The following is a 12,757-nucleotide window of genomic DNA, read 5'->3' on the forward strand; positions in this document are numbered from 1 at the left end:
TGTTGTCTCCAAGTGTGGTGAGTGTGCCAGTGTTGCTTTGTGAGTGGTGTGTTGTGTGGTGTAGTTGTGTATGAGGGCGGGAAATTTAACTCACTTAGCCAAAACCAAAAGGTATTTCCCATGACCTTAATAGAAGCTTCCAAAGATCCCAAGTCAGTACCAACAACAACTCAAATAGAAACTTCTTCAAAAATCAAGCGTTCACATCTGAACAGTACAAACAAACGTCATGCAAATTATGTTCAGGGGGACATAAATTTAAATCTTGCAATAAATTTAAGAAATTAAATATAATTGTCCGAAACAATTTTGTAAAGTCAAAAAGACTTTGCACGAACTGTTTATCACATGTACACATACTTAAAGACTGTGAAAGCAAATTTAATTGCTTTTATTGCCATAAACGACATCATTCGATGTTACACATTACCAATTTTTCCAGCTCACCCCCAAACAGCGCAAACATAAAAAGAGCAATAGGTTTAGTTGCAACAGCAAACTCAGAAAACAGCCAAGAAGCACCATGCTCCTCAAAGGCGTTAAAAACCCAAACGCTACATAGCGAAAACCATAGTAGAGTACTACTACATATAGCAGTCGTCTCCATCGAACACCGAGGAGAACTGTTTAAACTCAGGGCCTTAATAGACCAAGGATCACAACGGTCATTTATTGTGTCTAGGGCACAAAATAGGCTACAACTGCCTACAAAATTAGCCAATTATGAAATTACGGGAATGGGCGGAAGAATAGTTCAAAACTCCAATAAAATCTGCCCCATTACCCTAGTTTCCCCCCAAGCGGATACCGCAATTAAGAAACATGCTTCCAAGCTAGCTGATTCCACATAGCAAGCATTTTCAAAAGATTTCACACCTTAAGTTAGCAGACTCCAACTGTAACATTCCCGCTCAAATAGATCTTCTATTAGGCAGCGAGCTCATACCACAGATAATACTCGAAGGTATTGAGAAAATTACAAAAACACTTCTCGCGCAAAAATCCATTTTCGGATGGGTCCTAAGTGGACTAGTTGCGGAACCAGTTGCCACAACTTAAGTTGAGGAAATCTCCATCGAATACCTCAATACGCAATTAAGAAAGTTTTGGGAGTTAGAAGAACTCCCCTCCGTATCAATCACAACCCTTGAAGATCGGCATTTTTACAAATCCAAAACTACTCGATCAGAAGATGGCCGATACGTCGTACGACTACCACTAAAGCCAGAATTTCCCCGCACACTCGCCTTAGGTCATTCCCGCACCGCTGCTATCCAACAGTTTTAAGTATGGAAAAAAACCTACTTAAAAAAGGCGAGCTGAAACCAGAATATGATAGGGTCGTAGAAGAATACCTCCACTTAGACCATATGGAGGAAGTCAGCGCAGGCGAAAAAATCATACACAGTAAATACTACTCGTTTTATTTGCCACATCATGCAGTAGTAAAGCCAGACAAAAAAACCAGAAAGGTGAGAGTTGTTGTCAAAATCCACTAGTTCTCGAAATTCCCTAAATGACATTTTATTTACGGGACCCACGCTTCAACCAGACCTTATGCTGCTTATCATAAATTGGCATATCTTCAAATACGTATTTAACGGGGACGTCGAGAAAATGTATAGACAAATAGTCGTACATAAAGACGATCAAGATTTTCAACGAATTATTTTTAGAAAATCCCCCACTAGTCCACCACGCGACTTTAAATTAAAAACAGTTACCTTTGGCGTCAACTGTGCTCCATACTTCTCCATTCGTACACTCCAGGAACTGGCAGAAGACACAAAGTCGGAAATTCCTCTGGCAACACAAGTGCTAAGAACACAGACGTAAGTAGACGATATCCTGTCTGGAAGCCACAGTTTTCCTCTAGCATACGATACCTTGTCACACGTAATAAATGCCCTCAATATCGCAGGGTTTCCTTTAAAAAAGATTACATCCAACCACCCAAATATTTTTAAAAATATTCCTAAAGACCATTTGTTGGATACTAATTTCCTTATACTTGAAAAGGAAAGTGCAACAGAAACACTGGGCATAAAATGGAATACGATATCTGACCAGTTTTCATATAATACAGAGTCAATATCTGCATTATCTGCCATCACAAAGAGACAAATTTTGTCCTCTGTGGCGAAACTTTTCGACCCCGCAGGATGGCTTTCGCCAATTATGATACAAGCGAAAATCCTGATTTAAGAAATATGGCTAGACGGAACAGACTGGGACGAACAAGTGAAGCCCCTTCGCTTAGAAAAATGGTCCCAGTTTGCTAATAACCTAAAGGACATTTCGCAGATACAAATCCCACGGTAGGTAAACTATTCCCCCGAACACAAAGCCGAAGTACACGGCTTCTGTGACGCCTCTGAGGAGGCATACTATGCCACTTTATATGTGCGCACACAAGGCAGTAACACGACCACAAGTCACTTATTAGTAGCAAAGGCAAAGGTGGCTCCTCTAAAAACGTTAAGTCTACCACGACTTGAACTCTGTGGCGCTCTGCTATTAGCCAAGCTAGTTTCCATGGTGCAGACCCACTTGAACATGGCAAACCACAAGTTATATCTATGGTCCGATTCCAAAATAGTTCTAGTCTGGTTAGAAAAACCGCCACACGCGTGGAAAACATATATTTTTAATCAAACGTCTCAAATACTTGACCTAGTAGGATCAGCCACTTGGCGACATGTAGCCAGTGCTGAAAATCCTGCTGATTCAGGTACAAGAGGATCCAAACCTCTGCATCTGGCCACCTCCTCGCTCTGGTGGAATGGCCCCAATGGTTAACAGAATCTCCCGATTCTTGGCCACAATCGCCTATKCGCAACATAATTGCCCCAGAAAGTCAAAAAATCGACTGTTTTCACATAACATTGGATGACAATGACATCCTTAAGCGATTTTTATCGTTCCCCCGTGCCCTTCGAGTTATCGCCTACATGATATAGTTCATAGAGCGACTCAAAAATAAAATTAAGGGAATTCACCCAGAATCCAACCAATGCGATACGTTGACGCACCTAGAACTCCAAAAGGCAAAGGTCGCACTAATCGCATCCACTCAAATGCGCTACTTCAGCCGCGATATCTCATTATTAAGAGAATCAAAACCCATTGATAAAAGGAGTTCAATCTTGGTTCTTAACCCATTCTTGGACACGAAAGGTCTGCTTCCTGCGAATGGTAGGCTTGCTAACTCAAGCCTGACAGTCAACGAACGCCACTCCCTAATTATAGCTGAGAAATCCCAACTTGCCACATTACTCCTCAATTATATCCACTTATTCATGCTTCACGCTGAACATCGCCTAATGTAGCATATAGTCCGTCAAGAGTTCTATATTCCCCGTCTTAAGCCCCAAATAAAGAAATGCATTTTCATGTGCAAGATCTGCACTATGCACAAGCAGAAGTTGCGAASACRGATTATGGCAGCACTTCCACCGGAACGCTGCAACTTTGCTCTGCCTTTCACAGWTACAGGTGTCGACTTTGCTGGGCCTTTTCAGATAAAGGCGTCAATGCTAAGGTCCCCCACTCTAATGAAAGGCTATGTGGCTGTCTTTGTCTGTTTTACGACAAAGCATCTCGAGTTGTGTACGAATCTGACAAAGGAGGCTTTTCTTGCGGCATTCGCTCGCTTCGTCGGACGACGCGGCTTCCCAGCAAAACTGATGAGCGATAATGGTAATACTTTCATTGAAGCCCAAAGAGCCACTGAAAAAGAGTTTGTGGATTTTATCAACCAAGTCTCACCAGGGATTGTACAAAGGTATGCGTCCCAAGGTATTCACTGGCAATTTATCCCCCCAAAGCGCTCCTCATATGGGTGGTTTATGGGAATCAGCAGTAAAAAGCTTTAAATCCCACTTCAAAAAACTAGCTGGAAACTACAAACTTAATTATGAACAGTTCACCACACTGTTAGTGCGAATTGAAGCCGTTCTCAGTGCGCGGCCATTCACAACCCTCTCGCAAGATCCCTCTGACTCACAGCCCTGACACCAGGGCATTTTCTCAAAGGAGCACCCATTCTGGCCACACCTGAGCCAGGCGTGGGGTCGCTATCCTTATTAAATCAATGGGAGAGAATTAAAATTCTCCATCACGATTTCAGCCGCCGATGGAAGGAAAAATATATAAAGGACCTTCATAAAAGGTACAGGTGGAATAGTCCAGAAAAGGCGCCAAAGCTTGTAGATTGTGTCATTATCCATGATGACTGTCTACCCTCCACCGAATGGCGGCTGGGCCGCATAAAAAAACTACACTACGGTTCCGACGGTCATGTACGAGTCGTCGATCTCCGCACTCAAAGCGGTATATTAACAAGACCTCTCTTGAAACTTTGTTTTCTACCACACATTGACGAAACCGCAAATAACGAAAAACCGCCGATACTACCGTAACGCAATAAAATAACCAAAAACCCGACGTAATAAACCCGCAAACAAAACCCGCGTTGAAACTAATCCGAAACCTAACCCAATGGTAATCTACGTGACGACTCTTTCATGCCACATAACGTGGATGTGGATATGCCAGCAGTGCCAACGCCAGCGGCAACCACCACTGCAACCGCTCCTCGTAGTTGCCCGCGACCACTGCCACCGCCCTCAGCACAAGTAGCGGAATCTCAGCGGAGCCGATGTCCCCTATGTCGGCGGCCACACCGGCTACAACATTGTAGCATTTTCCGCAGCATGCAGCCCATGCAACGGCAGAAGGTTGCTCAAGCTCACGGACACTGCCTGAACTGCTTGGCAACAATGCACACAACACAGGAGTGCATATCAGTCACCCTATGCCAACACTGCAACCGCTCCTCGTAGTTGCCCACGACCACTGCCACCGTCCTCAACACAGGTAGCGGAATCTCAGCGCAGCCGATGTCCCCTATATCGGCGGCCACACCGGCTACAACATTGTAGCATTTTCCGCAGCATGCAGCCCATGCAACGGCAGAAGATTGCTCAAGCTTACGGACACTGCCTGAACTGCTTGGCAACAATACACACAACACAGGAGTGCATATTAGTCACCCTATGCCAACTGTGCAATAGGCCGCACCACACCATGCTGCATCGCACCCCAAAACGACCCGTTGCACGACAGCTTGCTACGAACCGGTCGCAGCAGCCCCGTCGACACCGAAGGCGTCGGCAGCATCGTACCCCAAACCGCCGCTCCACTGGCCTTAGCAGCGTTGTTGTCACGCTGCAGCAATTACAGCGATTGCTAGGCTAATATTCGCCTAGGGGGGCCGGGATGGCTAGATGAGTTAGCTCTCCCCTCTATACTCACTGCACTGAACGACAACACACCACACCAACGCGATCCACATACGTAGACACCACACATGCAGACATTCCGAATGAAGACACCACACACTACTACACACGAATATATAGCACACATGCGGACATAACACCACAACTCTACACTACCCAACAATCAAAACCGACCGCTCCAGAGGACGATCTCCCCTTTTTTACGTCGATTTCGCACCGAGCACACGTCCGTCGCAGCATCATATTCTTTTGTATTGTTATTTTCCGCATCCTCCGTATATTTCTCGGCAAATAAAACCAAGGAACCCCAACCAACTGTGTTTTTTTTTCTTCTTATTTTGCAAGTAAAATACCTAGTGTTGTGTTGTTTTACAATAAAAAAAAAAAGGAATACAAATTTCAATTTGCTTTCTTTTAACAAAAAGGATAAATAAGTAAACAATAGTAAATAAGTAAAAACAATAAGTAGTGTATTTCGGAAGTCGAATTGTGAAAATATTTATATATGTACATATATGGATAGGCGTCTATATATATATAACTAAAGAGTTGATATATACCTTGATCTTGTTCTTTCACCTTCGCGCATATACTCTGAAGAGTTATAATCATTAATTGGAGAATCAAAGTCTTCTGCAACCCTCTCATCTATTTCGTTCAACGTAGTGTCTGCTTTCGTCATTATATTATGCAATATAACGCTAGACTAACAAACAAAGCGGAAGTTTCGTGTGAATAATGTAGAACTCGGTGCTTTAAAAAACATCTGAAGCGTGATTTTAAAACACCAAATGCTCTCTCTATGCAGTTTCTTGCAGAACCATGTAATTTGTTGTATTTTTGTTCTTTATGGGTATTAGGTACTCCCATTGGTGTTAAAAGTTACGATTCTAGAGGATAACCTTGATCGCCAAGAAGCCAAGATTCTCTCCGTTGTTGCTCAGACGTATTATTTTATTTATTTATTTATTTATAAATATGAAAAAAATAATACAATTATAAATATAAATAATACAATTATTTATAATAAATAATACAATTATTTTTTTTTACACGAAAAAAGAAGCACTGGCTGCCAGGACCTTCGGCTCTCAGACGTATTAGTATGCCGACGAATGAGATGTTCTCGTCAGAAGTTGCCCATATTCCAGAGTCATGTGTTGCACCCGGAAATTTGGCATATACAAATGTAAAACATAAACGGTGAAAGCAAACCTAAAAAGCGATACATTCAAAAATTGCGTTGGCGTATATGTGCATGCAAAAACAAAACTTACTGCTTCAACATTGATGCTGTTGAATCCTTTTCTATTTAAAGATAAATTAAGAGGGCGTTCGACATTATTTGATGGTGGAGCAATGATAGCAATATGCGTGCAGTCAATTGCTCCTATGGTGCTTTTTATTCCAAATTTTCTAAAAAATCTGGAATATATTTCAAATAAATTATTATTTATATTACAATAACACTTGCCCCGTTTTTATAAAAGTTTCTTCCTCTCTTGAACTGGGAAACTTTATTTCTCCTCCCTTCACCGTCACAATAAGTTTTGCCACACCTCGCACACTTCTCGAAAGGAACGACTGACTCATGGGCAAGTTGACGTTGTTACGGGTTGTGTTTAGTATCGCGCCGGTTAATTTTGGCTCACCGTACCTAAACGAGAGAACCAAATGGAAAATTTTAAACCCGCATGTATGCTTAAATTATCGACATTTGTTTTAAAACATATTTTATAAAAATCGGTTCACAAATTTTTCCACAWATTCACTTTAAAAAATGCTATTTTTTGCAAATTTCTAAATATATGCTAGTGTATTTTCATCTGTTCTGGATTGTACCAAACCAATTATGGATACATTTTCACGCACATATATTACTTATGAATTTTAAAAACCACTAGTAATGTTTTTAATTACTTTTAATTGTTAATTTCTTTGTAAATCTTTAAATAAAATACACCTTTTTCTGCATTGAGTTCAATAATGCGAAAAACCAAAATGACTGCCTTATTTGAACTGTCAAATTACCGAGAAAGCACGAACAAAAGGGAATAAATTAAACCCACTTAGCAATAAACGTATGAAGTGAACGCGAAAAGGTGTTCAATGCTAAAATACTGTGGATGGCGAAGCCGGTGTTGGACCGGCCAGGATTATTTTTTTAAAGCGCGGCCGAAGGCCGCCAGTACATAAAGGAGTTCTACGCGAAAAAACCCTGAACACCTAGGTGTTGACTCGACCAGGGTTATTTTTTTTTGAAGGGCGGCCGATGGCCGCTAGTACGGAAAGGAATGAAATGCTAAGATACTGTGGAGGAAAAGGTGTTCAAAACTAAAATACTGTGGATGGCGTAGCCGGTGTTGGACCGGCCAAGGTTATTTTTTTAAAGCGCGGCCGAAGGATAGATGCAATTAAATATGTATATACATTGCGCTGAAACATTTTGGCTTTTTTTATTTTGATTTCTTGTCCATACAAAAATGTTGGCTGGGTTGCATTTGTTTCAGTTTGTATGGAAAAATTAGCAAAAACACTGAAAAAGTTCGATCCTTCCTCTTTCCAATAAGGGTCGGGAGGGGGGGTTAGCCCGACCCTGTTTTTCTGCATAAACGATACTTAACCGGCGCGATACTAAACAATCCCCGTTGTTACCTACACATTTCTGGTATGAGCCGTGTCTAAAGAAGTTCAAAGCTGCTAGAACCCTTACAGTTAAAGGTAGTGACGTTTTCTGATTATCATGTGGGGCCAGTTCATCAATTAGGCGGCGGCAAATTTCACGAGTTAATCGAAAATTTTGAACAAAGGTATTCTCGCTCAAAGGAAATGGATTGCTATCGTCGCGTAAACATTTTATATGCCATGCGCGATTCCTATTCTCACAATTTTCATCTTAGTTTAGCAATAATAACAAAAGTAAAATATCTTCCATTTTCACAACAAGATGCACAATCAGATATTTAATTCATAACGAGCACTGCTGTCAAGAATATTTGATATCTCAACAACTTATAAAGAAAAGGGCTTTTTGTTTCAAACATAGAATACCAAATGCTTAAAAATTTAAAATTTTGACAAATTAGAAATATGTTGAATTTGTCAAGTGCACAGAATACACCCCTATTGCTAGTAAAAACATGTAATCCTAACGATCATACATTCCACTCATTTTAAATAATTGCTTTCTCATCGGCTTGTATTTTCAAATATCCTTGAACCTGTTTATCTTCGATAATGACAAGACAATACAAAACATAAATATAAACAAACACAAAACAATCACTTGCATGCAATATTCATGCATTCAACATTTAGCAATATGGATGATATGATTTCTATGTGTGATTTCAGCCATTTTTAATATGCCATGACCTGTATTTTTTCATTGTACTCAGTAATGATTACACATTATTCAATTTCATTATCAAAACATTAATAAATAATTAAGAAAATAATCTTCTCCGATGAAACTCATTTTCATAAATAAAACTTTCGATTCTGGTTTAATGGCTCTGATTAAAAAGATAATGTTTTTTCAGCTTAAACTAGAAGTATTAGTAGACAAAGGAGCAACACGTCTTAGAGACGATTTCTTATTTTGACTATAAACGCTTTCAAAGAAGGCATATCCCACAAATACATACAAAACTATTTTCAAATGATATAACTAATAGAGCCAAGGCTTAATTAAATTTCTGATGGAAATGTTAAACATACAAATTTATTATTGCACACCACTTCCCAATGCTACGAGTATTAACTGTAACCGGCGAGCCTGCCTTTAGACGGTGTACAATTAATATGTATGTTGCTATGCAGCTCATATTTCAAATCTCTGTTCTAACGGTAAATATCAGCAGACAACAACACACTTCTCTTATTGCAACAAATCACAGTAAGCATTCGTCATTTGATTGCAAACCGTTGAGTGCTAAAGTCAATTTTTTGACAAAGTGTGAAATGGAGTTTTTAAAATAGTATAAAATCGTTAAAATTCATGATTTGCGTGAACAAAAGTTTTCTCATATAGGTAAATACCTATTATTTTATTTTTTGTGCTTAATTGTTAAGTTTTTAGCAAAACTTTGTTTGTAGCCGGTGAAAATGGAACACCGTCTAAAGGCGGATCTGCCGGTCAACAGACCGCCACAGACCACACCATTCCGTTGATTTAATTATTTTTTCAACGATGACTTGCAAAATTAAATTGTGTATCAGAGCAATTTGTATGCAAAACAGCAAGATGCTTCTACAAACTTTACGTTGACATCGTGTGATTTAAAAAAATATATCGGAATTTTGATTTATATGTCTGTGTACCGATATCCCAGTGTCGAGAGTTACTGGTCCAACATTCTTTCGAGCCAGTTAGAAACGCAATGTCTTCCAAAAAGTTCTTCTCAATCGGAAAATATCTTCACTTCAATGATAGCAAAAATATGAAAAAACCACAGGAAGCAGGATTTGATGAACTGCATAAAATTTGTCCAAACTCAATATGCAATTTGATTCTGTGCCAAAAACAGCTCGGTTGTGCATTGATGAACAAATGTGTTCAACAAAAATGTTGACAAAATTTCGACAATATATGCCCGTAAAGCCCTATAAATATGGCATGAAACTTTTTGTTCTTTGTGACTCGAATGGCTTTTCGTACAAATTGGAAGTATACAAAGGAGCTGGCGATAATAAAGTATTACCTAATACTCCTGATTGAGGATCAACAGCCAATGTAGTCATGAAGTTGTTAAGTACAATTCCAAAACCACATTTCAAAAACCACACTTTGATAATTTGTATACCTCTCTGCCACTTCTTGTTTAGGAACCGTCCGATCTACAGAATACCCAACTACAAGCTGACAAAGGAAGTGGAATTAAAAGATAAAGAACGTGGATACTCAGAGGAGTTTGTTGGCCGAGTCTTTAGAGTGGACATATCTTGTGTTCAATGGAAGGATACAAAATATGTACGACTGCTATCCACGTATGCTGGAATTAATCCATTTAAAACACTAAACCGCAATTCACAACCCTTAAAAATATGCCGTTATGATCGGAAAAATAAATGCTACGTCGATCTAGACTGTCCTAATATAATTAAAGAATATAACCGCCATATGGGTGGTGTTGATTTGATGGACAGTTTACTTGGTCACATCAGAGTTAAGACCAAAAAATGGACTTTGCGTTTATTTTATCACTTAATTGATATGTCGATAGTAAAATCATGCCTCCTTTTTCAGCGTATTCATGGAATTAACTGTAAAGATATTTATCATAAAGAATTACCAAATTTTCGTGTTGAAGTGGCTTACATATGTACTTTGTCATTATGAGTAGACCAACGCCAAAAGAGCTGTCGGTAGACCTCAGAGCCAAAGTCCACAAATACAAAATGGAGTTGGACATATGCCTGACGTTTTGAGCCGTAGTGACAAAAAAGTATGTAAACTTCCGGGATGTAAGTCCGAAACACAAATGTAGTTGTGTAAGTGTAAATTAAATCTGGGTCTCTCAAACAATGTTTTCAAATTTATCATCAAAACAATAAAAGGATCTGAATAAAATTTCAAGAAAAGTCATCCTCTAATAAAAGTTTTTTATTACGTTACCAGGCAGGTCCGCCTTTTGGCGGTCAACATATTTTCTCACCTGGAATGTAAGTTTAGATTTTTTTTTACCTTTTAACATTAACGTATATTTATTTACCCAAAAACTATGAAAAAATAATTTCTTTCAATCGAAAAATAATTGGCTAGTTAGAGGGTTAATGATCAAATAGAAAGAGTTCATTCCGCTCCAATTGAAATCTCTAGATGTTTTAAACAAGTACACAGCTTAATAAGTAATTTTGAATCAATTATGACAACCTAGTACACTTTTATTTAATGCAGAAACTCATGAAAATATGAGAGATGTATTAAATAATGCTGAAGTAAATAAAAATGCTAGTGCACCATAATAAAAAAAGATTGCAAAGAATTATCGTAAAGGGGAAATTATATAGAAAATATATATGGCGAAAGAAATAAACGAAATCACAAATATAAAAAACAATTAGCGTAAGAAGATTTAAGAATAAAGATTAATACTAATATTGGGTAGTCGATTGCAGTGGTATATCCCCAGTGCTATCAATCACATTATGTCATCATTAAAAAAAATAAACTCGTGGAAGTTGAAAAAAGTTCTTCTTCTTCTTAATTGGCATAGACACCGCTTACGCGAATATAGCCGAGTTAACAACAGCGCGCCAGTCGTTTCTTCTTTTCGCTACGTGGCGCCAATTGGATATTCCAAGCGTAGCCAGGTCCTTCTCCACCTGGTCCTTCCAACGGAGTGGAAGTCTTCCTCTTCCTCTGCTTTCCCCGGCGGGTACGGCGGGTACTTTCAGAGCTGGAGTGTTTTCGTCCATTCGGACAACATGACTTAGCCAGCATAGCCGCTGTCTTTTAATTCGCTGAACTATGTCAATGTCGTCATATGAATCTCTCGTATAGCTCATCGTTCCATCGAATGCGATATTCGCCGTGGAAAACGCGCAAAGGACTAAAAATCTTTCGCAGAACTCTTCTCTCGAAAACTCGCAACGTCGACTCATCAGGTGTTGTCATCGTCCAAGCCTCTGCACCATATAGCAGGACGGGTATTATGACTGACTTATAGAGTTTGGTTTTTGTTTGTCGAGAGAGTACTTTGCTTCTCAATTGCCTACTCAGTCCGAAGTAGCACCTGTTGGCAAGAGTTGTCCTACGTTGGATTTCTAGGCTGACGTTGTTGGTGGTGTTTACGCTGGTTCCAAGATAGACGAAATTATCTACGACTTCAAAGCTATGACTGTCAACAGTGACGTGGGAGCCTAGTCGCGAGTGCGACGACTGTTTGTTTGAGGATAGGAGATATTTCGTCTTGCCCTCGTTCACTGCCAGACCTATTTGATCTGCTTCCTTGTCCAGTCTGGAGAAGGCAGAACTAGCGTCGTGGGTGGCATACGCCAGAAGCTGTACATTCTTATAGAGGATTGTACCTTATCTATTTAGTTCTGCAGCTCTAATTATTTTCTCCAGAAGCAGGTTGAAGAAATCGCTCGATAGGGAGCAGCCTTGTCTGAAATAGTTAGTATCGAACGGCTCGGAGAGGTCCTTCCCGATTCTGACGGAGCTTTTGGTGTTGCTCAACGTCAGTTTACATAGCCGTATTAGTTTTGCGGGGATACCAAATTCTGACATCGCGGCATAAAGGCAGCCCCTTTTCGTGCTGTCGAAAGCAGCTCTGAAATCGAAGAAGAGGTGGTGAGTGTCGATTCTTCTTTCACGGGGATTTGGATTTGGCGTATGGTGAATATCTGGTCGGTTGTTGACTTTCCAGGTCTGAAGCCACACTGATAAGGTCCAATCAGTTTGTTGACGGTGGGCTTTAATCTTTCACACAATACGCTCGATAGAACCT

General features: G+C 39.8%; 1 long non-coding RNA gene across 2 annotated transcripts; it reads left to right on the plus strand.

Moving 5' to 3' along the window:
- The first annotated feature begins 9,273 nt into the window (after nucleotides 1-9,273).
- LOC108969975 lies at nucleotides 9,274-10,867 on the plus strand. Of its 2 annotated transcripts, none has more exons than XR_001993442.1 (3): nucleotides 9,274-9,336; nucleotides 9,402-10,057; nucleotides 10,131-10,867. It is a non-coding gene; the product is annotated as an uncharacterized LOC108969975 (long non-coding RNA). The 2 variants fall into 2 exon arrangements; XR_001993441.1 differs by having other exon boundaries at nucleotides 9,402-10,052.
- Nucleotides 10,868-12,757: the final 1,890 nt, after the last annotated feature.

This window comes from Bactrocera latifrons, unplaced genomic scaffold, assembly GCF_001853355.1.
Source record: "Bactrocera latifrons isolate USDA-ARS-PBARC rearing strain unplaced genomic scaffold, ASM185335v1 scaffold_272, whole genome shotgun sequence".
Taxonomy (NCBI): domain Eukaryota; kingdom Metazoa; phylum Arthropoda; class Insecta; order Diptera; family Tephritidae; genus Bactrocera; species Bactrocera latifrons.